The following is a 23,585-nucleotide window of genomic DNA, read 5'->3' on the forward strand; positions in this document are numbered from 1 at the left end:
CTGAGTTTTCTTTCCCAGGGAAAATGGAAAAAGGATGTGCCCAGGGTTCCCTGGCCCTGGGCTGGGGCCTCACTGCAAAAAATCCTTATATCGAAGGATGGACCCCACACCGAAGTTGTCCCCACCTCAAACTTGTGCTGCCCTGATAGACCCAAGGGAGCCCTACAAACTGACATCAGGAACCTGGACTGCTGAGTTTTCTTTCCCAGGGAAAATGGAAAAAGGATGTGCCCAGGGGCCCCTGGCCCTGACTTCAAAAACTTCTTTTATCGAAGGATGGACCCCACACCGAAGTTGTCCCCACCTCAAACTTGTGCTGCCCTGATAGACCCAAGGGAGCCCTACAACCTGACATCAGGAACCTGGACTGCTGAGTTTTCTTTCCCAGGGAAAATGGAAAAAGGATGTGCCCAGGGGCCCCTAGCCCTGGCTGCAAAAAATCATTATATCGAAGGATGGACCCCACACCGAAGTTGTCCCCACCTCAAACTTGTGCTGCCCTGATAGACCCAAGGGAGCCCTACAAACTGACATCAGGAACCTGGACTGCTGAGTTTTCTTTCCCAGGGAAAATGGAAAAAGGATGTGCCCAGGGTCCCCTGGCCCTGGGCTGGGGCCTCACTTCAAAGAATCCTTATATAGAAGGATGGACCCCAGACCGAAATTGTCCCCACCTCAAAATTGTGCTGCCCTGATAGACCCAAGGGAGCCCTACAAACTGACATCAGGAACCTGGACTGCTGAGTTTTCTTTCCCAGGGAAAATGGAAAAAAGGATGTGCCCAGGGGCCCCTGGCCCTGGGCCCCTGGCCCTGACTGCAAAAAATCCATATATCGAAGTATGGACCCCACACAGAAGTTGTCATCACCTCAAACGTGTGCTGCCCTGATATACCGAAGGGAGCCCTACAAACTGACATCAGGAACCTGGACTGCTGAGTTTTCTTTCCCAGGGAAAATGGCCGAAGGATGTGCCCAGGGGCCCCTGGCCCTCACTGCAAAGAATCCTTATATCGAAGGATGGACCCCACACCGAAGTTGTCCCCACCTCAAACTTGTGCTGCCCTGATAGACCCAAGGGAGCCCTACAAACTGACATCAGGAACCTGGACTGCTGAGTTTTCTTTCCCAGGGAAAATGGAAAAAGGATGTGCCCAGGGTTCCCTGGCCCTGGGCTGGGGCCTCACTGCAAAAAATCCTTATATCGAAGGATGGACCCCACACCGAATTTGTCCCCACCTCAAACTTGTGCTGCCCTGATAGACCCAAGGGAGCCCTACAAACTGACATCAGGAACCTGGACTGCTGAGTTTTCTTTCCCAGGGAAAATGGCCGAAGGATGTGCCCAGGGGCCCCTGGCCCTGACTGCAAAAACTCCTTTTATCGAAGGATGGACCCCACACCGAAGTTGTCCCCACCTCAAACTTGTGCTGCCCTGATAGACCCAAGGGAGCCCTACAAACTGACATCAGGAACCTGGACTGCTGAGTTTTCTTTCCCAGGGAAAATGGAAAAAGGATGTGCCCAGAGCCCCCTGGCCCTGACTGCAAAAAATCTTTATATCGAAGGATGGACCCCACACCGAAGTTGTCCCCACCTCAAACTTGTGCTGCCCTGATAGACCCAAGGGAGCCCTACAAACTGACATCAGGAACCTGGACTGCTGAGTTTTCTTTCCCAGGGAAAATGGAAAAAGGGTGTGCCCAGGGTCGCCTGGCCCTTGGGCTGGCGCCTCTCTGCAAAGAATCCTTACATCGAAGGATGGACCCCACACCGAAGATGTCCCCACCTCAAACTTGTGCTGCCCTGATAGACCCAAGGGAGCCCTACAAACTGACATCAGGAACCTGGACTGCTGAGATTTCTTTCCCAGGGAAAATGGAAAAAGGATGTGCCCAGGGGCCCCTGGCCCTGACTGCAAAAAATCCTTATATCGAAGGATGGACCCAACACCGAAATTGTCCCCACCTCAAACTTTTGCTGCCCTGATAGACCCAAGGGAGCCCTACAAACTGACATCAGGAACCTGGACTGCTGAGTTTTCTTTCCCAGGGAAAATGGCCAAAGGATGTGCCCAGGGGCCCCTGGCCCTGACTGCAAAAAATCCTTATATTGAAGGATGGACCCCACACCGAAGTTGTCCTCACCTCAAACTTGTGCTGCCCTGATAGACCCAAGGGAACCCTACAAACTGACATCAGGAACCTGGACTGCTGAGTTTTCTTTCCCAGGGAAAATGGAAAAAGGATGTGCCCAGGGTTCCCTGGCCCTGGGCTGGGGCCTCACTGCAAAAAATCCTTATATCGAAGGATGGACCCCACACCAAAGTTGTCCCCACCTCAAACTTGTGCTGCCCTGATAGACCCAAGGGAGCCCTACAAACTGACATCAGGAACCTGGACTGCTGAGTTTTCTTTCCCAGGGAAAATGGAAAAAGGATGTGCCCAGGGGCCCCTGGCCCTGACTGCAAAAAATCTTTATATTGAAGGATGGACCCCACACCGAAGTTGTCCCCACCTCAAACTTGTGCTGCCCTGATAGACCCAAGGGAGCCCTACAAACTGACATCAGGAACCTGGACTGCTGAGTTTTCTTTCCCAGGGAAAATGGAAAAAGGATGTGCCCAGGGACCCCTGGACCTGGGCTGGGACCTCACTGCAAAGAATCCTTATATCGAAGGATGGACCCCACACCGAAGATGTCCCCACCTCAAACTTGTGCTGCCCTGATAGACCCAAGGGAGCCCTACAAACTGACATCAGGAACCTGGACTGCTGAGTTTTCTTTCCCAGGGAAAATGGGAAAAGGATGTGCCCAGGGTTCCCTGGCCCTGGGCTGGGGCCTCACTACAAAAAATCCTTATATCGAAGGATGGACCCCACACCGAAGTTGTCCCCACCTCAAACTTGTGCTGCCCTGATAGACCCAAGGGAGCCCTACAAACTGACATCAGGAACCTGGACTGCTGAGTTTTCTTTCCCAGGGAAAATGGAAAAAGGATGTGCCCAGGGGCCCCTGGCCCTGACTGCAAAAAATCCTTATATCGAAGGATGGACCCCACACCGAAGTTGTCCCCACCTCAAACTTGTGCTGCCCTGATAGACCCAAGGGAGCCCTACAAACTGACATCAGGAACCTGGACTGCTGAGTTTTCTTTCCCAGGGAAAATGGAAAAAGGATGTGCCCAGGGGCCCCTGGCCCTGACTGCAAAAAATCCTTATATCAAATGATGGACCCCACACCGAATTTGTCCCCACCTCAAACTTGTGCTGCCCTGATAGACCCAAGGGAACCCTACAAACTGACATCAGGAACCTGGACTGCTGAGTTTTCTTTCCCAGGGAAAATGGAAAAAGGATGTGCCCAGGGGCCCCTGGCCCTGACTGCAAAAAATCCTTATATCGAAGGATGGACCCCACACCGAAGTTGTCCCCACCTCAAACTTGTGCTGCCCTGATAGACCCAAGGGAGCCCTACAAACTGACATCAGGAACCTGGACTGCTGAGTTTTCTTTCCCAGGGAAAATGGAAAAAGGATGTGCCCAGGGTTCCCTGGCCCTGGGCTGGGACCTCACCGCAAAAAATCCTTATATCGAAGGATGGACCCCACACCGAAGTTGTCCCCACCTCAAACTTGTGCTGCCCTGATAAACCCAAGGGAGCCCTACAAACTGACATCAGGAACCTGGACTGCTGAGTTTTCTTTCCCAGGGAAAATGGAAAAAGGATGTGCCCAGGGGCCCCTGGCCCTGACTGCAAAAAATCCTTATATCGAAGGATGGACCCCACACCGAAGTTGTCCCCACCTCAAACTTGTGCTGCCCTGATAGACCCAAGGGAGCCCTACAAACTGACATCAGGAACCTGGACTGCTGAGTTTTCTTTCCCAGGGAAAATGGAAAAAGGATGTGCCCAGGGGCCCCTGGCCCTGACTGCAAAAAATCCTTATATCGAAGGATGGACCCCACACCGAAGTTGTCCCCACCTCAAACTTGTGCTGCCCTGATAGACCCAAGGGAGCCCTACAAACTGACATCAGGAACCTGGACTGCTGAGTTTTCTTTCCCAGGGAAAATGGAAAAAGGATGTGCCCAGGGTTCCCTGGCCCTGGGCTGGGTCCTCACTGCAAAAAATCCTTATATCGAAGGATGGACCCCACACCGAAGTTGTCCCCACCTCAAACTTGTGCTGCCCTGATAGACCCAAGGGAGCCCTACAAACTGACATCAGGAACCTGGACTGCTGAGTTTTCTTTCCCAGGGAAAATGGAAAAAGGATGTGCCCAGGGGCCCCTGGCCCTGACTGCAAAAAATCTTTATATTGAAGGATGGACCCCACACCGAAGTTGTCCCCACCTCAAACTTGTGCTGCCCTGATAGACCCAAGGGAGCCCTACAAACTGACATCAGGAACCTGGACTGCTGAGTTTTCTTTCCCAGGGAAAATGGAAAAAGGATGTGCCCAGGGGCCCCTGGCCCTGACTGCAAAAAATCTTTATATTGAAGGATGGACCCCACACCGAAGTTGTCCCCACCTCAAACTTGTGCTGCCCTGATAGACCCAAGGGAGCCCTACAAACTGACATCAGGAACCTGGACTGCTGAGTTTTCTTTCCCAGGGAAAATGGAAAAAGGATGTGCCCAGGGACCCCTGGACCTGGGCTGGGACCTCACTGCAAAGAATCCTTATATCGAAGGATGGACCCCACACCGAAGATGTCCCCACCTCAAACTTGTGCTGCCCTGATAGACCCAAGGGAGCCCTACAAACTGACATCAGGAACCTGGACTGCTGAGTTTTCTTTCCCAGGGAAAATGGGAAAAGGATGTGCCCAGGGTTCCCTGGCCCTGGGCTGGGGCCTCACTACAAAAAATCCTTATATCGAAGGATGGACCCCACACCGAAGTTGTCCCCACCTCAAACTTGTGCTGCCCTGATAGACCCAAGGGAGCCCTACAAACTGACATCAGGAACCTGGACTGCTGAGTTTTCTTTCCCAGGGAAAATGGAAAAAGGATGTGCCCAGGGGCCCCTGGCCCTGACTGCAAAAAATCCTTATATCGAAGGATGGACCCCACACCGAAGTTGTCCCCACCTCAAACTTGTGCTGCCCTGATAGACCCAAGGGAGCCCTACAAACTGACATCAGGAACCTGGACTGCTGAGTTTTCTTTCCCAGGGAAAATGGAAAAAGGATGTGCCCAGGGGCCCCTGGCCCTGACTGCAAAAAATCCTTATATCAAATGATGGACCCCACACCGAATTTGTCCCCACCTCAAACTTGTGCTGCCCTGATAGACCCAAGGGAACCCTACAAACTGACATCAGGAACCTGGACTGCTGAGTTTTCTTTCCCAGGGAAAATGGAAAAAGGATGTGCCCAGGGGCCCCTGGCCCTGACTGCAAAAAATCCTTATATCGAAGGATGGACCCCACACCGAAGTTGTCCCCACCTCAAACTTGTGCTGCCCTGATAGACCCAAGGGAGCCCTACAAACTGACATCAGGAACCTGGACTGCTGAGTTTTCTTTCCCAGGGAAAATGGAAAAAGGATGTGCCCAGGGTTCCCTGGCCCTGGGCTGGGACCTCACCGCAAAAAATCCTTATATCGAAGGATGGACCCCACACCGAAGTTGTCCCCACCTCAAACTTGTGCTGCCCTGATAAACCCAAGGGAGCCCTACAAACTGACATCAGGAACCTGGACTGCTGAGTTTTCTTTCCCAGGGAAAATGGAAAAAGGATGTGCCCAGGGGCCCCTGGCCCTGACTGCAAAAAATCCTTATATCGAAGGATGGACCCCACACCGAAGTTGTCCCCACCTCAAACTTGTGCTGCCCTGATAGACCCAAGGGAGCCCTACAAACTGACATCAGGAACCTGGACTGCTGAGTTTTCTTTCCCAGGGAAAATGGAAAAAGGATGTGCCCAGGGGCCCCTGGCCCTGACTGCAAAAAATCCTTATATCGAAGGATGGACCCCACACCGAAGTTGTCCCCACCTCAAACTTGTGCTGCCCTGATAGACCCAAGGGAGCCCTACAAACTGACATCAGGAACCTGGACTGCTGAGTTTTCTTTCCCAGGGAAAATGGAAAAAGGATGTGCCCAGGGTTCCCTGGCCCTGGGCTGGGTCCTCACTGCAAAAAATCCTTATATCGAAGGATGGACCCCACACCGAAGTTGTCCCCACCTCAAACTTGTGCTGCCCTGATAGACCCAAGGGAGCCCTACAAACTGACATCAGGAACCTGGACTGCTGAGTTTTCTTTCCCAGGGAAAATGGAAAAAGGATGTGCCCAGGGGCCCCTGGCCCTGACTGCAAAAAATCCTTATATCGAAGGATGGACCCCACACCGAAGTTGTCCCCACCTCAAACTTGTGCTGCCCTGATAGACCCAAGGGAGCCCTACAAACTGACATCAGGAACCTGGACTGCTGAGTTTTCTTTCCCAGGGAAAATGGAAAAAGGATGTGCCCAGGGGCCCCTGGCCCTGACAGCAAAAAATCCTTATATCGAAGGATGGAACCCACACCGAAGTTGTCCCCACCTCAAACTTGTGCTGCCCTGATAGACCCAAGGGAGCCCTACAAACTGACATCAGGAACCTGGACTGCTGAGTTTTCTTTCCCAGGGAAAATGGAAAAAGGATGTGCCCAGGGGCCCCTGGCCCTGACTGCAAAAAATCTTTATATTGAAGGATGGACCCCACACCGAAGTTGTCCCCACCTCAAACTTGTGCTGCCCTGATAGACCCAAGGGAGCCCTACAAACTGACATCAGGAACCTGGACTGCTGAGTTTTCTTTCCCAGGGAAAATGGAAAAAGGATGTGCCCAGGGGCCCCTGGCCTTGACTGCAAAAAATCCTTATATTGAAGGATGGACCCCACACCGAAGTTGTCCCCACCTCAAACTTGTGCTGCCCTGATAGACCCAAGGGAGCCCTACAAACTGACATCAGGAACCTGGACTGCTGAGTTTTCTTTCCCAGGGAAAATGGAAAAAGGATGTGCCCAGGGGCCCCTGGCCCTGACTTCAAAAACTTCTTTTATCGAAGGATGGACCCCACACCGAAGTTGTCCCCACCTCAAACTTGTGCTGCCCTGATAGACCCAAGGGAGCCCTACAAACTGACATCAGGAACCTGGACTGCTGAGTTTTCTTTCCCAGGGAAAATGGAAAAAGGATGTGCCCAGGGGCCCCTGGCCCTGACAGCAAAAAATCCTTATATCGAAGGATGGAACCCACACCGAAGTTGTCCCCACCTCAAACTTGTGCTGCCCTGATAGACCCAAGGGAGCCCTACAAACTGACATCAGGAACCTGGACTGCTGAGTTTTCTTTCCCAGGGAAAATGGAAAAAGGATGTGCCCAGGGTTCCCTGGCCCTGGGCTGGGACCTCACCGCAAAAAATCCTTATATCGAAGGATGGACCCCACACCGAAGTTGTCCCCACCTCAAACTTGTGCTGCCCTGATAAACCCAAGGGAGCCCTACAAACTGACATCAGGAACCTGGACTGCTGAGTTTTCTTTCCCAGGGAAAATGGAAAAAGGATGTGCCCAGGGGCCCCTGGCCCTGACTGCAAAAAATCCTTATATCGAAGGATGGACCCCACACCGAAGTTGTCCCCACCTCAAACTTGTGCTGCCCTGATAGACCCAAGGGAGCCCTACAAACTGACATCAGGAACCTGGACTGCTGAGTTTTCTTTCCCAGGGAAAATGGAAAAAGGATGTGCCCAGGGGCCCCTGGCCCTGACTGCAAAAAATCTTTATATTGAAGGATGGACCCCACACCGAAGTTGTCCCCACCTCAAACTTGTGCTGCCCTGATAGACCCAAGGGAGCCCTACAAACTGACATCAGGAACCTGGACTGCTGAGTTTTCTTTCCCAGGGAAAATGGAAAAAGGATGTGCCCAGGGACCCCTGGACCTGGGCTGGGACCTCACTGCAAAGAATCCTTATATCGAAGGATGGACCCCACACCGAAGATGTCCCCACCTCAAACTTGTGCTGCCCTGATAGACCCAAGGGAGCCCTACAAACTGACATCAGGAACCTGGACTGCTGAGTTTTCTTTCCCAGGGAAAATGGGAAAAGGATGTGCCCAGGGTTCCCTGGCCCTGGGCTGGGGCCTCACTACAAAAAATCCTTATATCGAAGGATGGACCCCACACCGAAGTTGTCCCCACCTCAAACTTGTGCTGCCCTGATAGACCCAAGGGAGCCCTACAAACTGACATCAGGAACCTGGACTGCTGAGTTTTCTTTCCCAGGGAAAATGGAAAAAGGATGTGCCCAGGGGCCCCTGGCCCTGACTGCAAAAAATCCTTATATCGAAGGATGGACCCCACACCGAAGTTGTCCCCACCTCAAACTTGTGCTGCCCTGATAGACCCAAGGGAGCCCTACAAACTGACATCAGGAACCTGGACTGCTGAGTTTTCTTTCCCAGGGAAAATGGAAAAAGGATGTGCCCAGGGGCCCCTGGCCCTGACTGCAAAAAATCCTTATATCAAATGATGGACCCCACACCGAATTTGTCCCCACCTCAAACTTGTGCTGCCCTGATAGACCCAAGGGAACCCTACAAACTGACATCAGGAACCTGGACTGCTGAGTTTTCTTTCCCAGGGAAAATGGAAAAAGGATGTGCCCAGGGGCCCCTGGCCCTGACTGCAAAAAATCCTTATATCGAAGGATGGACCCCACACCGAAGTTGTCCCCACCTCAAACTTGTGCTGCCCTGATAGACCCAAGGGAGCCCTACAAACTGACATCAGGAACCTGGACTGCTGAGTTTTCTTTCCCAGGGAAAATGGAAAAAGGATGTGCCCAGGGTTCCCTGGCCCTGGGCTGGGACCTCACCGCAAAAAATCCTTATATCGAAGGATGGACCCCACACCGAAGTTGTCCCCACCTCAAACTTGTGCTGCCCTGATAAACCCAAGGGAGCCCTACAAACTGACATCAGGAACCTGGACTGCTGAGTTTTCTTTCCCAGGGAAAATGGAAAAAGGATGTGCCCAGGGGCCCCTGGCCCTGACTGCAAAAAATCCTTATATCGAAGGATGGACCCCACACCGAAGTTGTCCCCACCTCAAACTTGTGCTGCCCTGATAGACCCAAGGGAGCCCTACAAACTGACATCAGGAACCTGGACTGCTGAGTTTTCTTTCCCAGGGAAAATGGAAAAAGGATGTGCCCAGGGGCCCCTGGCCCTGACTGCAAAAAATCCTTATATCGAAGGATGGACCCCACACCGAAGTTGTCCCCACCTCAAACTTGTGCTGCCCTGATAGACCCAAGGGAGCCCTACAAACTGACATCAGGAACCTGGACTGCTGAGTTTTCTTTCCCAGGGAAAATGGAAAAAGGATGTGCCCAGGGTTCCCTGGCCCTGGGCTGGGTCCTCACTGCAAAAAATCCTTATATCGAAGGATGGACCCCACACCGAAGTTGTCCCCACCTCAAACTTGTGCTGCCCTGATAGACCCAAGGGAGCCCTACAAACTGACATCAGGAACCTGGACTGCTGAGTTTTCTTTCCCAGGGAAAATGGAAAAAGGATGTGCCCAGGGGCCCCTGGCCCTGACTGCAAAAAATCCTTATATCGAAGGATGGACCCCACACCGAAGTTGTCCCCACCTCAAACTTGTGCTGCCCTGATAGACCCAAGGGAGCCCTACAAACTGACATCAGGAACCTGGACTGCTGAGTTTTCTTTCCCAGGGAAAATGGAAAAAGGATGTGCCCAGGGGCCCCTGGCCCTGACAGCAAAAAATCCTTATATCGAAGGATGGAACCCACACCGAAGTTGTCCCCACCTCAAACTTGTGCTGCCCTGATAGACCCAAGGGAGCCCTACAAACTGACATCAGGAACCTGGACTGCTGAGTTTTCTTTCCCAGGGAAAATGGAAAAAGGATGTGCCCAGGGGCCCCTGGCCCTGACTGCAAAAAATCTTTATATTGAAGGATGGACCCCACACCGAAGTTGTCCCCACCTCAAACTTGTGCTGCCCTGATAGACCCAAGGGAGCCCTACAAACTGACATCAGGAACCTGGACTGCTGAGTTTTCTTTCCCAGGGAAAATGGAAAAAGGATGTGCCCAGGGGCCCCTGGCCTTGACTGCAAAAAATCCTTATATTGAAGGATGGACCCCACACCGAAGTTGTCCCCACCTCAAACTTGTGCTGCCCTGATAGACCCAAGGGAGCCCTACAAACTGACATCAGGAACCTGGACTGCTGAGTTTTCTTTCCCAGGGAAAATGGAAAAAGGATGTGCCCAGGGGCCCCTGGCCCTGACTTCAAAAACTTCTTTTATCGAAGGATGGACCCCACACCGAAGTTGTCCCCACCTCAAACTTGTGCTGCCCTGATAGACCCAAGGGAGCCCTACAAACTGACATCAGGAACCTGGACTGCTGAGTTTTCTTTCCCAGGGAAAATGGAAAAAGGATGTGCCCAGGGGCCCCTGGCCCTGACAGCAAAAAATCCTTATATCGAAGGATGGAACCCACACCGAAGTTGTCCCCACCTCAAACTTGTGCTGCCCTGATAGACCCAAGGGAGCCCTACAAACTGACATCAGGAACCTGGACTGCTGAGTTTTCTTTCCCAGGGAAAATGGAAAAAGGATGTGCCCAGGGGCCCCTGGCCCTGACTGCAAAAAATCTTTATATTGAAGGATGGACCCCACACCGAAGTTGTCCCCACCTCAAACTTGTGCTGCCCTGATAGACCCAAGGGAGCCCTACAAACTGACATCAGGAACCTGGACTGCTGAGTTTTCTTTCCCAGGGAAAATGGAAAAAGGGTGTGCCCAGGGACCCCTGGACCTGGGCTGGGACCTCACTGCAAAGAATCCTTATATTGAAGGATGGACCCCACACCGAAGATGTCCTCACCTCAAACTTGTGCTGCCCTGATAGACCCAAGGGAGCCCTACAAACTGACATCAGGAACCTGGACTGCTGAGTTTTCTTTCCCAGGGAAAATGGAAAAAGGATGTGCCCAGGGCCCCCTGGCCCTGACTGCAAAAAATCCTTATATTGAAGGATGGACCCCACACCGAAGTTGTCCCCACCTCAAACTTGTGCTGCCCTGATAGACCCAAGGGAGCCCTACAAACTGACATCAGGAACCTGGACTGCTGAGTTTTCTTTCCCAGGGAAAATGGAAAAAGGATGTGCCCAGGGGCCCCTAGCCCTGACTGAAAAAAATCCTTATATCAAATAATGGAGCCCACACCGAATTTGTCCCCACCTCAAACTTGTGCTGCCTTGATAGACCCAAGGGAACCCTACAAACTGACATCAGGAACCTGGACTGCTGAGTTTTCTTTCCCAGGGAAAATTGAAAAAGGATGTGCCCAGGGTTCCCTGGCCCTAGGCTGGGGCCTCATTGCAAAAAATCCTTATATCGAAGGATGGACCCCACACCGAAGTTGTCCCCACCTCAAACTTGTGCTGCCCTGATAGACCCAAGGGAGCCCTACAAACTGACATCAGGAACCTGGACTGCTGAGTTTTCTTTCCCAGGGAAAATGGAAAAAGGATGTGCCCAGGGTTCCCTGGCCCTGGGCTGGGGCCTCACTGCAAAAAATCCTTATATCGAAGGATGGACCCCACACCGAAGTTGTCCCCACCTCAAACTTGTGCTGCCCTGATAGACCCAAGGGAGCCCTACAAACTGACATCAGGAACCTGGACTGCTGAGTTTTCTTTCCCAGGGAAAATGGAAAAAGGATGTGCCCAGGGGCCCCTGGCCCTGACTTCAAAAACTTCTTTTATCGAAGGATGGACCCCACACCGAAGTTGTCCCCACCTCAAACTTGTGCTGCCCTGATAGACCCAAGGGAGCCCTACAACCTGACATCAGGAACCTGGACTGCTGAGTTTTCTTTCCCAGGGAAAATGGAAAAAGGATGTGCCCAGGGGCCCCTAGCCCTGGCTGCAAAAAATCATTATATCGAAGGATGGACCCCACACCGAAGTTGTCCCCACCTCAAACTTGTGCTGCCCTGATAGACCCAAGGGAGCCCTACAAACTGACATCAGGAACCTGGACTGCTGAGTTTTCTTTCCCAGGGAAAATGGAAAAAGGATGTGCCCAGGGTCCCCTGGCCCTGGGCTGGGGCCTCACTTCAAAGAATCCTTATATAGAAGGATGGACCCCAGACCGAAGTTGTCCCCACCTCAAAATTGTGCTGCCCTGATAGACCCAAGGGAGCCCTACAAACTGACATCAGGAACCTGGACTGCTGAGTTTTCTTTCCCAGGGAAAATGGAAAAAAGGATGTGCCCAGGGGCCCCTGGCCCTGGGCCCCTGGCCCTGACTGCAAAAAATCCATATATCGAAGTATGGACCCCACACAGAAGTTGTCATCACCTCAAACGTGTGCTGCCCTGATATACCGAAGGGAGCCCTACAAACTGACATCAGGAACCTGGACTGCTGAGTTTTCTTTCCCAGGGAAAATGGCCGAAGGATGTGCCCAGGGGCCCCTGGCCCTCACTGCAAAGAATCCTTATATCGAAGGATGGACCCCACACCGAAGTTGTCCCCACCTCAAACTTGTGCTGCCCTGATAGACCCAAGGGAGCCCTACAAACTGACATCAGGAACCTGGACTGCTGAGTTTTCTTTCCCAGGGAAAATGGAAAAAGGATGTGCCCAGGGGCCCCTGGCCCTCACTGCAAAGAATCCATATATCGAAGGATGGACCCCACACCGAAGTTGTCCCCACCTCAAACTTGTGCTGCCCTGATAGACCCAAGGGAGCCCTACAAACTGACATCAGGATCCTGGACTGCTGAGTTTTCTTTCCCAGGGAAAATGGAAAAAGGATGTGCCCAGGGGCCCCTGGCCCTGACTGCAAAAAATCCTTTTATCGAAGGATGGACCCCACACCGAATTTGTCCCCACCTCAAACTTGTGCTGCCCTGATAGACCCAAGGGAGCCCTACAAACTGACATCCGGAACCTGGACTGCTGAGTTTTCTTTCCCAGGGAAAATGGAAAAAGGATGTGCCCAGGGTTCCCTGGCCCTGGGCTGGGGCCTCACTGCAAAAAATCCTTATATCGAAGGATGGACCCCACACCGAAGTTGTCCCCACCTCAAACTTGTGCTGCCCTGATAGACCCAAGGGAGCCCTACAAACTGACATCAGGATCCTGGACTGCTGAGTTTTCTTTCCCAGGGAAAATGGAAAAAGGATGTGCCCAGGGGCCCCTGGCCCTGACTGCAAAGAATCCATATATCGAAGGATGGACCCCACACCAATGTTGTCCCCACCTCAAACTTGTGCTGCCCTGATAGACCCAAGGGAGCCCTACAAACTGACAACAGGAACCTGGACTGCTGAGTTTTCTTTCCCAGGGAAAATGGAAAAAGGATGTGCCCACGGGCCCCTGGTCCTGACTTCAAAAAATCCTTATATCGAAGGATGGAGCCCACACCGAAGTTGTCCCCACCTCAGACTTTTGCTGCCCTGATAGACCCAAGGGAGCCCTACAAACTGACATCAGGAACCTGGACTGCTGAGTTTTCTTTCCCAGGGAAAATGGAAAAAGGATGTGCCCAGGGGCCCCTGGACCTGCGCTGGAGCCTCACTTCAAAGAATCCTTATATAGAAGGATGGACCCCAGACCGAAGTTGTCCCCACCTCAAAATTGTGCTGCCCTGATAGACCCAAGGGAGCCCTACAAACTGACATCAGGAACCTGGACTGCTGAGTTTTCTTTCCCAGGGAAAATGGAAAAAGGATGTGCCCAGGGGCCCCTGGCCCTGACTGCAAAAAATCCTTATATCGAAGGATGGACCCCACACCGAAGTTGTCCCCACCTCAAACTTGTGCTGCCCTGATAGACCCAAGGGAGCCCTACAAACTGACATCAGGAACCTGGACTGCTGAGTTTTCTTTCCCAGGGAAAATGGAAAAAGGATGTGCCCAGGGGCCACTGGCCTTGCGATGGGGCCTCACTTCAAATAATCCTTATATTGAAGGATGGACCCCACACCGAAGTTGTCCCCACCTCAAACTTGTGCTGCCCTGATAGACCCAAGGGAGCCCTACAAACTGACATCAGGAACCTGAACTGCTGAGTTTTCTTTCCCAGGGAAAATGGCCAAAGGATGTGCCCAGGGGCCCCTAGCCCTGACTTCAAAGAATCCTTATATCGAAGAATGGACCCCACACCGAAGTTGTCCCCACCTCAAACTTGTGCTGCCCTGATAGACCCAAGGGAGCCCTACAAACTGACATGAGGAACCTGGACTGCTGAGTTTTCTTTCCCAGGGAAAATGGAAAAAGGATGTGCCCAGGGGCCCCTGGCCATGGGCTGGGTCCTCACTACAAAAAATCCTTATATCGAAGGATGGACCCCACACCAAAGTTGTCCCCACCTCAAACTTGTGCTGCCCTGATAGACCCAAGGGAGCCCTACAAACTGACATCAGGAACCTGGACTGCTGAGTTTTCTTTCCCAGGGAAAATGGAAAAAGGATGTGCCCAGGGGCCCCTGGCCTTGACTGCAAAAAATCCTTATATTGAAGGATGGACCCCACACCGAAGTTGTCCCCACCTCAAACTTGTGCTGCCCTGATAGACCCAAGGGAGCCCTACAAACTGACATCAGGAACCTGGACTGCTGAGTTTTCTTTCCCAGGGAAAATGGAAAAAGGATGTGCCCAGGGGCCCCTGGCCCTGACTGCAATAAATCCTTATATCGAAGGATGGACCCACACCGAAGCTGTCCCCACCTCAAACTTGTGCTGCCCTGATAGAACCAAGGGAGCCCTACAAACTGACATCAGGAACCTGGACAGCTGAGTTTTCTTTCCCAGGGAAAATGGAAAAAGGATGTGCCCAGGGGCTCCTAGCCCTGTGCTGGTCCATGACTGCAAAGAATCCATATATCGAAGAATGGATCCCACACCGAAGTTGTCCCCACCTCAAACTTGTGCTGCCCTGATAGACCCAAGGGAGCCCTACAAACTGACATCAGGAACCTGGACTGCTGAGTTTTCTTTCCTAGGGAAATGGAAAAAGGATGTGCCCAGGGGCCCCTGGCCCTGACTCTAAAGAATCCTTATATTGAAGGATGGACCCCACACCGAAGTTGTCCCCACCTCAAACTTGTGCTGCCCTGATAGACCCAAGGGAGCCCTACAAACTGACATCAGGAACCTGGACTGCTGAGTTTTCTTTCCCAGGGAAAATGGAAAAAGGATGTGCCCAGGGGCCCCTGGCCCTGGGCTGGGGCCTCACTGCAAAGAATCCTTATATCGAAGGATGGACCCCAAACCGAAGTTGTCCCCACCTCAAACTTGTGCTGCCCTGATAGACCCAAGGGAGCCCTACAAACTGACATCAGGAACCTGGATTGATGAGTTTTCTTTCCCAGGGAAAATGGCCAAAGGATGTGCCCAGGGGCCCCTGGCCCTGACTGCAAAGAATCCTTATATCGAAGGATGGACCCCACACCGAAGTTGTCCCCACCTCAAACTTGTGCTGCCCTGATAGACCCAAGGGAGCCCTACAAACTGACATCAGGAACCTGGACTGCTGAGTTTTCTTTCCCAGGGAAAATGGAAAAAGGATGTGCCCTGGGGCCCCTGGCCCTGGGCTGGGGCCTCACTGCAAAGAATCATTATATTGAAGGATCGACCCCACACCGAAGTTGTCCCCACCTCAAACTTCTGCTGCCCTGATAGACCCAAGGGAACCCTACATACTGACATCAGGAACCTGGATTGCTGAGTTTTCTTTCCCAGGGAAAATGGAAAAAGGATGTGCCCAGGGGCCCCTGGCCCTGGGCTGGGGCCTCACTGCAAAAAATCCTTATATCGAAGGATGGACCCCACACCGAAGTTGTCCCCACCTCAAACTTGTGCTGCCCTGATAGACCCAAGGGAGCCCTACAAACTGACATCAGGATCCTGGACTGCTGAGTTTTCTTTCCCAGGGAAAATGGAAAAAGGATGTGCCCAGGGGCCCCTGGCCCTGACTGCAAAAAATCCTTATATCGAAGGATGGACCCCACACCGAATTTGTCCCCACCTCAAACTTGTGCTGCCCTGATAGACCCAAGGGAGCCCTACAAACTGACATCCGGAACCTGGACTGCTGAGTTTTCTTTCCCAGGGAAAATGGAAAAAGTATGTGCCCAGGGTTCCCTGGCCCTGGGCTGCGGCCTCACTGCAAAAAATCCTTATATCGAAGGATGGACCCCACACCGAAGTTGTCCCCACCTCAAACTTGTGCTGCCCTGATAGACCCAAGGGAGCCCTACAAACTGACATCAGGATCCTGGACTGCTGAGTTTTCTTTCCCAGGGAAAATGGAAAAAGTATGTGCCCAGGGGCCCCTGGCCCTGACTGCAAAGAATCCATATATCGAAGGATGGACCCCACACCAATGTTGTCCCCACCTCAAACTTGTGCTGCCCTGATAGACCCAAGGGAGCCCTACAAACTGACAACAGGAACCTGGACTGCTGAGTTTTCTTTCCCAGGGAAAATGGAAAAAGGATGTGCCCACGGGCCCCTGGCCCTGACTTCAAAAAATCCTTATATCGAAGGATGGAGCCCACACCGAAGTTGTCCCCACCTCAGACTTTTGCTGCCCTGATAGACCCAAGGGAGCCCTACAAACTGACATCAGGAACCTGGACTGCTGAGTTTTCTTTCCCAGGGAAAATGGAAAAAGGATGTGCCCAGGGGCCCCTGGACCTGGGCTGGAGCCTCACTTCAAAGAATCCTTATATCGAAGGATGGACCCCAGACCGAAGTTGTCCCCACCTCAAAATTGTGCTGCCCTGATAGACCCAAGGGAGCCCTACAAACTGACATCAGGAACCTGGACTGCTGAGTTTTCTTTCCCAGGGAAAATGGAAAAAGGATGTGCCCAGGGGCCCCTGGCCCTGACTGCAAAAAATCCTTATATCGAAGGATGGACCCCACACCGAAGTTGTCCCCACCTCAAACTTGTGCTGCCCTGATAGACCCAAGGGAGCCCTACAAACTGACATGAGGAACCTGGACTGCTGAGTTTTCTTTCCCAGGGAAAATGGAAAAAGGATGTGCCCAGGGGCCCCTGGCCATGGGCTGTGTCCTCACTACAAAAAATCCTTATATCGAAGGATGGACCCCACACCAAAGTTGTCCCCACCTCAAACTTGTGCTGCCCTGATAGACCCAAGGGAGCCCTACAAACTGACATCAGGAACCTGGACTGCTGAGTTTTCTTTCCCAGGGAAAATGGAAAAAGGATGTGCCCAGGGGCCCCTGGCCTTGACTGCAAAAAATCCTTTTATTGAAGGATGGACCCCACACCGAAGTTGTCCCCACCTCAAACTTGTGCTGCCCTGATAGACCCAAGGGAGCCCTACAAACTGACATCAGGAACCTGGACTGCTGAGTTTTCTTTCCCAGGGAAAATGGAAAAAGGATGTGCCCAGGGGCCCCTGGCCCTGACTGCAATAAATCCTTATATCGAAGGATGGACCCACACCGAAGCTGTCCCCACCTCAAACTTGTGCTGCCCTGATAGAACCAAGGGAGCCCTACAAACTGACATCAGGAACCTGGACAGCTGAGTTTTCTTTCCCAGGGAAAATGGCCAAAGGATATGCCCAGGGGCCCCTGGCCCTGACTGCAAAGAATCCTTATATCGAAGGATGGACCCAACACCGAAGTTGTCCCCACCTCAAACTTGTGCTGCCCTGATAGACCCAAGGGAGCCCTACAAACTGACATCAGGAACCTGGACTGCTGAGTTTTCTTTCCCAGGGAAAATGGAAAAAGGATGTGCCCAGGGGCCCCTGGCCCTGACTGCAAAGAATCCTTATATTGAAGGATGGACCCCACACCGAAGTTGTCCCCACCTCAAACTTGTGCTGCCGTGATAGACCCAAGGGAGCCCTACAAACTGACATCAGGAACCTGGCCAGCTGAGTTTTCTTTCCCAGGAAAAATGGAAAAAGGATGTGCCCAGGGGCTCCTAGCCCTGTGCTGGTCCATGACTGCAAACAATCCATATATCGAAGGATGGACCCCACACCGAAGTTGTCCCCACCTCAAACTTGTGCTGCCCTGATAGACCCAAGGGAGCCCTACAAACTGACATCAGGAACCTGGATTGATGAGTTTTCTTTCCCAGGGAAAATGGCCAAAGGATGTGCCCAGGGGCCCCTGGCCCTGACTGCAAAGAATCCTTATATCGAAGGATGGACCCCACACCGAAGTTGTCCCCACCTCAAACTTGTGCTGCCCTGATAGACCCAAGGGAGCCCTACAAACTGACATCAGGAACCTGGACTGCTGAGTTTTCTTTCCCAGGGAAAATGGAAAAAGGATGTGCCCTGGGGCCCCTGGCCCTGGGCTGGGGCCTCACTGCAAAGAATCATTATATTGAAGGATCGACCCCACACCGAAGTTGTCCCCACCTCAAACTTCTGCTGCCCTGATAGACCCAAGGGAACCCTACATACTGACATCAGGAACCTGGATTGCTGAGTTTTCTTTCCCAGGGAAAATGGAAAAAGGATGTGCCCAGGGGCCCCTGGCCCTGGGCCCCTGGCCCTGACTGCAAAAAATCCTTATATCGAAGGATGGACCCCACACCGAAGTTGTCCCCACCTCAAACTTGTGCTGCCCTGATAGACCCAAGGGAGCCCTACAAACTGACATCAGGAACCTGGACTGCTGAGTTTTCTTTCCCAGGGAAAATGGAAAAAGGATATGCCCAGGGGCCCCTGGCCCTGACTGCAAAAAATCCTTATATTGAAGGATGGACCCCAGACCGAAGTTGTCCCCACCTCAAACTTGTGCTGCCCTGATAGACCCAAGGGAGCTCTACAAACTGACATCCGGAACCTGGACTGCTGAGTTTTCTTTCCCAGGGAAAATGGAAAAAGGATGTGCCCAGGGGCATCTGGAGCTGGGCTGGGGCCTCACTGCAAAGAATCCTTATATCGAAGGATGGACCCCACACTGAAGTTGTCCCCACCTCAAACTTGTGCTGCCCTGATAGACCCAAGGGAGCCCTACAAACTGACATCAGGAACCTGGCCTGCTGAGTTTTCTTTCCCAGGGAAAATGGAAAAAGGATGTGCCCACGGGCCCCTGGCCCTGACTGCAAAAAATCCTTATATCGAAGGATGGACCCCACACCAAAGTTGTCCCCACCTCAAACTTGTGCTGTCCTGATAGACCCAAGGGAGCCCTACAAACTGACATTAGGAACCTGGACTGCTGAGTTTTCTTTCCCAGGGCAAATGGAAAAAGGATGTGCCCGGGGGCCCTGGCCCTGACTGCAAAAAATCCTTATATCGAAGGATGGACCCCACACCAAAGTTGTCCCCACCTCAAACTTGTGCTGCCCTGATAGACCCAAGGGAGCCCTACAAACTGACATCAGGAACCTGGACTGCTGAGTTTTCTTTCCCAGGGAAAATGGAAAAAGGATGTGCCCAGGGGCCCCTGGCCTTGACTGCAAAAAATCCTTATATTGAAGGATGGACCCCACACCGAAGTTGTCCCCACCTCAAACTTGTGCTGCCCTGATAGACCCAAGGGAGCCCTACAAACTGACATCAGGAACCTGGCCTTCTGAGTTTTCTTTCCCAGGGAAAATGGAAAAAGGATGTGCCCACGGGCCCCTGGCCCTGGGCTGGGGCCCTAACTGCAAAAAATCCATATATCGAAGGATGGACCCCACACCGAAGTTGTCCCCACCTCAAACTTGTGCTGCCCTGATAGACCCAAGGGAGCCCTACAAACTGACATCAGGAACCTGGACAGCTGAGTTTTCTTTCCCAGGGAAAATGGAAAAAGGATGTGCCCAGGGGCTCCTAGCCCTGTGCTGGTCCATGACTGCAAAGAATCCATATATCGAAGAATGGATCCCACACCGAAGTTGTCCCCACCTCAAACTTGTGCTGCCCTGATAGACCCAAGGGAGCCCTACAAACTGACATCAGGAACCTGGACTGCTGAGTTTTCTTTCCTAGGGAAATGGAAAAAGGATGTGCCCAGGGGCCCCTGGCCCTGACTCTAAAGAATCCTTATATTGAAGGATGGACCCCACACCGAAGTTGTCCCCACCTCAAACTTGTGCTGCCCTGATAGACCCAAGGGAGCCCTACAAACTGACATCAGGAACCTGGACTGCTGAGTTTTCTTTCCCAGGGAAAATGGAAAAAGGATGTGCCCAGGGGCCCCTGGCCCTGGGCTGGGGCCTCACTGCAAAGAATCCTTATATCGAAGGATGGACCCCAAACCGAAGTTGTCCCCACCTCAAACTTGTGCTGCCCTGATAGACCCAAGGGAGCCCTACAAACTGACATCAGGAACCTGGATTGATGAGTTTTCTTTCCCAGGGAAAATGGCCAAAGGATGTGCCCAGGGGCCCCTGGCCCTGACTGCAAAGAATCCTTATATCGAAGGATGGACCCCACACCGAAGTTGTCCCCACCTCAAATTTGTGCTGCCCTGATAGACTCAAGGGAGCCCTACAAACTGACATCAGGAACCTGGACTGCTGAGTTTTCTTTCCCAGGGAAAATGGAAAAAGGATGTGCCCTGGGGCCCCTGGCCCTGGGCTGGGGCCTCACTGCAAAGAATCATTATATTGAAGGATCGACCCCACACCGAAGTTGTCCCCACCTCAAACTTCTGCTGCCCTGATAGACCCAAGGGAACCCTACAAACTGACATCAGGAACCTGGATTGCTGAGTTTTCTTTCCCAGGGAAAATGGAAAAAGGATGTGCCCAGGGGCCCCTGGCCCTGGGCCCCTGGCCCTGACTGCAAAAAATCCTTATATCGAAGGATGGACCCCACACCGAAGTTGTCCCCACCTCAAACTTGTGCTGCCCTGATAGACCCAAGGGAGCCCTACAAACTGACATCAGGATCCTGGACTGCTGAGTTTTCTTTCCCAGGGAAAATGGAAAAAGGATGTGCCCAGGGGCCCCTGGCCCTGACTGCAAAAAATCCTTTTATCGAAGGATGGACCCCACACCGAAGTTGTCCCCACCTCAAACTTCTGCTGCCCTGATAGACCCAAGGGAGCCCTACAAACTGACATCAGGATCCTGGACTGCTGAGTTTTCTTTCCCAGGGAAAATGGAAAAAGGATGTGCCCAGGGGCCCCTGGCCCTGACTGCAAAGAATCCATATATCGAAGGATGGACCCCACACCAATGTTGTCCCCACCTCAAACTTGTGCTGCCCTGATAGACCCAAGGGAGCCCTACAAACTGACAACAGGAACCTGGACTGCTGAGTTTTCTTTCCCAGGGAAAATGGAAAAAGGATGTGCCCACGGGCCCCTGGCCCTGACTTCAAAAAATCCTTATATCGAAGGATGGAGCCCACACCGAAGTTGTCCCCACCTCAGACTTTTGCTGCCCTGATAGACCCAAGGGAGCCCTACAAACTGACATCAGGAACCTGGACTGCTGAGTTTTCTTTCCCAGGGAAAATGGAAAAAGGATGTGCCCAGGGGCCCCTGGACCTGGGCTGGAGCCTCACTGCAAAGAATCCTTATATAGAAGGATGGACCCCAGACCGAAGTTGTCCCCACCTCAAACTTGTGCTGCCCTGATAGACCCAAGGGAGCCCTACAAAGTGACATCAGGAACCTGGACTGCTGAGTTTTCTTTCCCAGGGAAAATGGAAAAAGGATGTGCCCAGGGGCCCCTGGCCCTGACTGCAAAAAATCCTTATATCGAAGGATGGACCCCACACCGAAGTTGTCCCCACCTCAAACTTGTGCTGCCCTGATAGACCCAAGGGAGCCCTACAAACTGACATCAGGAACCTGGACTGCTGAGTTTTCTTTCCCAGGGAAAATGGAAAAAGGATGTGCCCAGGGGCCCCTGGCCATGGGCTGGGTCCTCACTACAAAAAATCCTTATATCGAAGGATGGACCCCACACCAAAGTTGTCCTCACCTCAAACTTGTGCTGCCCTGATAGACCCAAGGGAGCCCTACAAACTGACATCAGGAACCTGGACTGCTGAGTTTTCTTTCCCAGGGAAAATGGAAAAAGGATGTGCCCAGGGGCCCCTGGCCTTGACTGCAAAAAATCCTTATATTGAAGGATGGACCCCACACCGAAGTTGTCCCCACCTCAAACTTGTGCTGCCCTGATAGACCCAAGGGAGCCCTACAAACTGACATCAGGAACCTGGACTGCTGAGTTTTCTTTCCCAGGGAAAATGGAAAAAGGATGTGCCCAGGGGCCCCTGGCCCTGACTGCAATAAATCCTTATATCGAAGGATGGACCCACACCGAAGCTGTCCCCACCTCAAACTTGTGCTGCCCTGATAGAACCAAGGGAGCCCTACAAACTGACATCAGGAACCTGGACTGCTGAGTTTTCTTTCCTAGGGAAATGGAAAAAGGATGTGCCCAGGGGCCCCTGGCCCTGACTCTAAAGAATCCTTATATTGAAGGATGGACCCCACACCGAAGTTGTCCCCACCTCAAACTTGTGCTGCCCTGATAGACCCAAGGGAGCCCTACAAACTGACATCAGGAACCTGGACTGCTGAGTTTTCTTTCCCAGGGAAAATGGCCAAAGGATGTGCCCAGGGGCCCCTGGCCCTGACTGCAAAGAATCCTTATATCGAAGGATGGACCCAACACCGAAGTTGTCCCCACCTCAAACTTGTGCTGCCCTGATAGACCCAAGGGAGCCCTACAAACTGACATCAGGAACCTGGACTGCTGAGTTTTCTTTCCCAGGGAAAATGGAAAAAGGATGTGCCCAGGGGCCCCTGGCCCTGACTGCAAAGAATCCTTATATTGAAGGATGGACCCCACACCGAAGTTGTCCCCACCTCAAACTTGTGCTGCCGTGATAGACCCAAGGGAGCCCTACAAACTGACATCAGGAACCTGGCCAGCTGAGTTTTCTTTCCCAGGGAAAATGGAAAAAGGATGTGCCCAGGGGCTCCTTGCCCTGTGCTGGTCCATGACTGCAAACAATCCATATATCGAAGGATGGACCCCACACCGAAGTTGTCCCCACCTCAAACTTGTGCTGCCCTGATAGACCCAAGGGAGCCCTACAAACTGACATCCGGAACCTGGACTGCTGAGTTTTCTTTCCCAGGGAAAATGGAAAAAGGATGTGCCCAGGGTTCCCTGGCCCTGGGCTGGGTCCTCACTGCAAAAAATCCTTATATCGAAGGATGGACCCCACACCGAAGTTGTCCCCACCTCAAACTTGTGCTGCCCTGATAGACCCAAGGGAGCCCTACAAACTGACATCAGGAACCTGGCCTGCTGAGTTTTCTTTCCCAGGGAAAATGGAAAAAGGATGTGCCCACGGGCCCCTGGCCCTGGGCTGGGGCCCTAACTGCAAAAAATCCATATATCGAAGGATGGACCCCACACCAAAATTGTCCCCACCTCTAACTTGTGCTGCCCTGATAGACCCAAGGGAGCCCTACAAACTGACATCAGGAACCTGGACTGCTGAGTTTTCTTTCCCAGGGAAAATGGAAAATGGATGTGCCCAGGGGCCCCTGGCCCTGACTGCAAAAAATCCTTATAT

Source organism: Lonchura striata, chromosome 26, assembly GCF_046129695.1.
Source record: "Lonchura striata isolate bLonStr1 chromosome 26, bLonStr1.mat, whole genome shotgun sequence".
NCBI lineage: Eukaryota > Metazoa > Chordata > Aves > Passeriformes > Estrildidae > Lonchura > Lonchura striata.